This window comes from Gopherus flavomarginatus, chromosome 1 (genome assembly GCF_025201925.1).
Source record: "Gopherus flavomarginatus isolate rGopFla2 chromosome 1, rGopFla2.mat.asm, whole genome shotgun sequence".
Taxonomy (NCBI): domain Eukaryota; kingdom Metazoa; phylum Chordata; order Testudines; family Testudinidae; genus Gopherus; species Gopherus flavomarginatus.
Genome location: NC_066617.1, coordinates 69824026 through 69830037, shown reverse-complemented (window position 1 = coordinate 69830037; position 6012 = coordinate 69824026).

The following is a 6012-nucleotide window of genomic DNA, read 5'->3' as shown; positions in this document are numbered from 1 at the left end:
AAGGAAAAGCAGCCCAGGTCAGGCAGGTGGGTTAATTGCAGCTGAGCCTCCCTTTCTTGCAGTCTGGATGTGAGCCAACCAGTTAATGAAAGGGAGTGTCTAGAACCAGAGGAAAGAGGGCATTCGCCTGACCTGAGCACTGCACTGCAGGGAGCCAAAAAAAGTAGATTTAAAAAAAATCTGCTAGCTTGACCCTTCCCCATTCCCCCTGCTTCTAGGGTTTGATTTCTGAAAATAGCTGGGCAGCTAAACCCAGGGGAAGGAGTAAAAGGGAGCCAAAAATCAAGATAACTCCATCTTTGATCCTGTAGTAAAGGCTTCATCCCTGGAAGCATTGTGCCCCCTGGTCCATTGGGGAACATGGCCCTGTATCATCCCATCCCACCTTCCAGCCCTGCAGCTCTCCTGCCTCCCCTGCCATGCCTGCTTCATTAGCCATCTTTCCCTGCATCACAGGTTTTGCTGCCTACTACAGAGCAGCAAGAAACAATACATTTGGGTAAAAACAGGCCCCGGTTAATGCGCTACTCTCTCCACAGTGCACCTGGCCTTAGCAAAGTATTTAATTAGCCTCCACCAACAGGGGCAGCTAGTTATACAGGCCCATGGTGCCTGGGCTCCAGCAAATTCAGGGCCCATTGGGCCTGGCTTCATCAATGTTTGGGGCCAGGTCTCTCCCCTAGTCCTGCCTGCCAGCCCGCATGCCTCCCCCGAGCATCCGTGGCTGCTGCCAGCTACAAATGAGTAGTGCTGTGGGCAGGCTGAAGTGGCTGCTGTGCCTGAGGATGGGAGGAGGTGCGTGGCAGGGCCCCTCGCCCCCCCACTCCCTGGCAGGTGACTCCAAGGCAACTCTGGGGGGGGGGGAAGGGGCTTATCCTAGCTGGACCTCCTGAGCAGCAGCCTGGTGGGCCTTGGATGTCAGGCTGGAGGGACAGTCCTTCCCCAGAGCTTGCTGCTGCTGGTGGGGAGAGGGCGGGGCGGGGCAAGTCCTCCTCTCTGGCCCCCAGCCCCACACCCTGCACCCTCTCCCACACCGCAATGTTCTGTCCCAGGCCAGAGCCCACACCCAGCACCCAAATTGTCTCCCAGAGCCTGCACCCCTCCTGCACCCAAACTTCCTCCCAGAGCCTGCACCCCAAATCCCTGCCCCAGCCCACAACCTGCACCTAGCACCCAAACTCTGTCCCAGAGCCCACACTCCTCCCATACCCAAACTTCTTCCCGGAGCCTTAGGCAGATGGCACGGGGGGCGGAACTTGGACCTATTCTGGGCACCACCAAAAATTATACAAACCTACTGCCCCTGTCCATTGACTTCTTTTCCTCACCTGCAGATTATAGTGATCTCAACCCAAGAAGCCCTGGAATGAGATTCCTTTGAGGACATGCTCAATTAAGACATAATGACATTGACTTGGTGTACAACAGAATGTAACAAGACGAGCATGGAATGGATTTTATGAACACGATTGAGCTGCTTGTGAATGATTTTGTGACTATATGCACTTGGGCCTTCATATAAAAGTAAAAATTCTGTTAAATTCTCTGGAAATTTTGTTTAGTGACATTTTTTTACTCCTTTTGACTGCTTAAACTGCTATATCTAGTGCCTTTTCAGGATTTGTCTGGTGACTTCTTGCTATATGTGGTTGGCAACAGGGCGTGGAGCTGTGCTGAGGCCAGACCCCAGAGAACGCTGCTGGGGAGAGGGTGGGAACAGCCCACTGCCACGTTAAGAGCTGGTGGCTGTCCCATAATGCAATAGCATTGTGCCCACCCTACTAGGGACTACCTCCAGCCCAGCAGACCCCACACAGCAGCAACCACCCCACTTCTCCCTGTCTTGGGTGAGCCTGGCCCATGCAGCAGGCCCCAACCCCTTTCCCAAAAGATTGTCAGAGGAGGGGCAGGGGTACAATAATGGGGATGGGACATTTGGCCTTGTATACACTTGCGGCGGCATGTAAGGGATCTGAAGACAGCTAGCCACTGCATCTACGCTGCCAGGTGTAGCTAGAAAGTCTCTGGCAGGTGGAGGCATCAGGGGTTTCCAGAGCCTGTCTGAGAGGGGAAGGCAGTAAGACAGGTACTGTACTAAAAATAGCATAGAGATGGAAGGCAGTGCTTGGGAATGCAGGGAGGCATGCAGTGTATATAGGCTAAAGCAGGGGTAGGCAACATATGGCACGGGTGCCTAAGGCTACACGTGAGTTGATTTTCAGTGGCACTCACACTGCCTGGGTCCTGGCCACCAGTCCAGGGGGCTCTGCATTTTAATTTAATTTTCAATGAAGCTTCTTACATATTTTAAAAACCTTATTTACTTTACATACAACAATAGTTTAGTTACTATAAACTTATAGAAAGAGACCTTCTAAAAACTTTAAAATGTATTACTGGCACAAGAGTGAATAAATGAAGACTTGGCACAGCACTTCTGAAAGGTTGCCGACCCCTGGGCTAAAGCTTCTGTGTCTTTCCTTACCTAAGCAGTGGCTCACTGTCTCCACACTGCTATTTATATCCATGCAAAGAGCATATGTACTCTACATGCCACTGGAACTATAGCAGTCTTCTTGGGCTCTTGCAGCTACATGCTGCATCAGCAAATGCAACATGCTGCTTCCCCACTATTCACTACTGTTAAGAATTGTTTATATAGGCACTTTACCAGCACACAGGTGGAACAGTAAGAGTTTATTTAGGCTAATGGAAGCCCTCATCTTGCATCAGCAGGCTATGAGCATGGGGAGCTGAGGTTCCTATACACAAATCAGTGTGTGAGGAGGGAAGCTTTCTTTTTATGTTGTGGATGTTGGACTTCTCAGCCGCTAGATTATAAAACAAGAAAAGGAAAATAATAAGGTGCCACCAGACTCCTCAAAGACTAACATTTATTTGGGCATAAGCTTTTGTGGATAAAAAAAACCACTTCTTCACATGCATGACTCTGAAGAAGTGGGTTTTTTACCCACAAAAGCTTATGCCCAAATAAATCTGTTAGTCTTTGAGGTGCCACCCGACTCCTCGTTGTTTTTATGGATACAAACTAACATGGATACCTCTCTGAGAAAGGGAAAATGGGTTTAACTGAATTTGTTTCATCATTCAGGCTTGCCCTTCCTATGATAGGACTATCCAGCACATGAGGCAGGATCAGAGTTGTAATTCCAGAAACTCCACATTTAAGACAGCTTCAAAACCTGAAAACTAGAATATTCAGCTGTGCAGTAATAAGCATGTCTGAATATTTTATTTTCCTCTCCTCCTACCTTCAGTTATTGGTAACTTCCAAATCTTCAATTAGTAGTTGACTTAAATATTCTATTACAAGGCAAAGAGCTTGTAATAGAAGGCAACTCTCCTGCATTCATCAAAGCTCACCAAACCAGCACAATGCCTACTATCAGGGTACAAAAATCCTTAGGCCAGCTCTACACTACAAACTTACATCGATATACCTGTGTTGGCACAGGGTATGAAAAATCCACAGCCCTGAGCAATGCCTAACCTCCAGTGGACACAACGCTATGTCATCAGCAGAGTTTTCCCATCAACATAGCTACTGCCTCCTGTGGAGGTAGATTAACTATGCCAATGAGAGAAGATCTCCCACGGCATCTGAAGAAGTGAGTTTTTTTACCCATGAAAGCTTATGCCCAAATAAATCTGTTGTCTTTAAAGGTGCCACCGGACTCCTTGTTGTTTTTGTGGATACAGAGTAACACGGCTACCCCCAATACACGGCTGTAGAAACATCTTCATTAAAATACTATAGTGCACTTTTTAAATATCTTACCCATAGTCTCTTACAAAGAGAGCTGAAAAGCAGCCATCTGCCCCTATATTTTCCAGACTGTCAACTAGGTGTCTAAGCCTTGGCCTGATGCCATTTTTGGCACACAAGAAACCACACTATCACTAACCCTGTATTATACATGTACCTCTTTGTGAATACTCAACTGCTTAAAACTTCATCCTCATGTTTTACTACCTTTAAAGCCTGTATTAGGTATAGCTAGTCGCCGTATGAGGTAGAAAGAAAAATGTGTTTAAGCAGCTACTGCTGCCTTTCTTTAATCGCCCGTGCTCATCATTCCTCTTCCCCCTCTCCTACAGTTTGAATTCAATATTTATGAAACTTTCATAGGCTCTAAGAACTGTTTTATAGGCTCTGTGGAGAACTAGTCTGGGAAAATATAAGGTTTCAAGAAATCTCTTGTTAATTAAAACAGTTTTGTTATTTTTAAATTGATAACTTTAAAACACTTTTTAAAATAGCTGAGGTATCATTTTGGCCAACTTAATGAAAACCTCTGTGCATTGTGCAGCAGCCATCAAAAGAGAAGTTGTGGTGTTTAAAGAACAGGATGGAAATAGCGAAAGAACAAGTTAAAGTATATTTAAATAAGTTAAGATGTATTCAAGTTGGCAGGACCTAGAGTGTTTAAGGAACTGGCCAAAGGCATCAATGAACCATTAGCCACTACCTTTGAGAACTCAGAGGAACATTGAGGTGCCAGAGAACAGAAGGACAAACATACCTATCTTTAGGAAGGGTGTGGGGGAGGAGGAGGTGGGGAAATATAGACTAATCAGACTAGCATCAATAGCTGGAAGGATACTGAACTAAACAAAATCAATTTGTTCAAACTTAAGAGGATAAGGTGATAAGTAACAGCCAAGGTGGATTTACTGAGAACAAATGCCAAACCCAGCTAATTTTCTTCTTTAACAAGGTACCAATCTAGTGAATAGAGAAAAGCAGTAGATGTGATATTATCTTGACATTAGTAAGGCTTTTGACAGTCTTACATTCTTCACAAAAGCAAACTAATAACATCAGAGAATTGGTAGGTAAGATCCCATGGGAAGAAAATCTAAGGGACAAACGAGTTCAGGAAAGCCAGCAGTTTCTTAAGGGGACAATATGAAAGGCAGAACTGCAATCTGTCCCAGAACACAGAGGAAGAACAGTAAGAGGCCAACATGGCTCTATGAGGAGCTATAATGACGTGAACATCAAGAAAGTATCCTACAAAAAGTGGAAACATGGACCAGTTGCTAAGGAGGAGTTAAAAAAATAGCACAAGCATGTAGGGACAAAAGCAGAAAGGCTAAGGCACAAAATAAGTTACACCTAGAAAGTGACATAAAAGGCAAGAAGAGGTTCTTTAACTACAATAGGAGCAAGAGAAAGACTAAGGAAAGTGTAGGTTCTCTACTTAGTGGGGAAAGAGAGCTAGTAAATGACATCAAGAAGGCTGACATGTTTAATGCCTGTTTTGCTTCAGTTGTCACTAAAAAGGTTAATGGTGACCAGATAACACAATTAATATTAACAACAAGGGGGGAGGTATGTAAGACAGAATAGAGAAAGAAGAATTATATATTTAGATCAGTTAGATGTACTCAAGACAGCAGGGCCTGATGAACTTCATCCTAGTGTACTTAAGGAACTGGATTAAGAAATCTCAGAACTGTTACCAAATATTTTCAAGAACTCAGGGAGGATGGGTGAGATCCCAGAGAACTGGAGAGGGCAAACATAGTATCTATATTTAAAAAGGCAAACAAAAAGGACTCAGGGAATTATAGATTAGTCAGTCTTATTTTGATACCTGGAAAGATATTGGAACAACTCATTAATCAATTTGTAAACACTTAGAGAATAGGGCTATAAGGAATGACCAACATAGATTTATCAACAAAAAAATCATACCAAACCAACCTAATTTCTGTCACTGACAGGGTTATTGGCCTAGTGGACAGGGGTGAAGTGGTAGATAAAAGCCTTACTAAAAATCAAGATGATGACATGACAGTCCCCTGTGACATTCTCATAAGCAAACTAAGGAATTGTGGTCTAGATGAAATTACTAAAAGGTAGATGCAAAACTGGTTGAAAAACTATACTCAAAGAATAGTTATTAATGGGTCGCTGTCACATTGGGAGGAGCATATCTCACAGGGATCTGTCTTGGTCCGGTACTATTCAATATTTTTACTGAA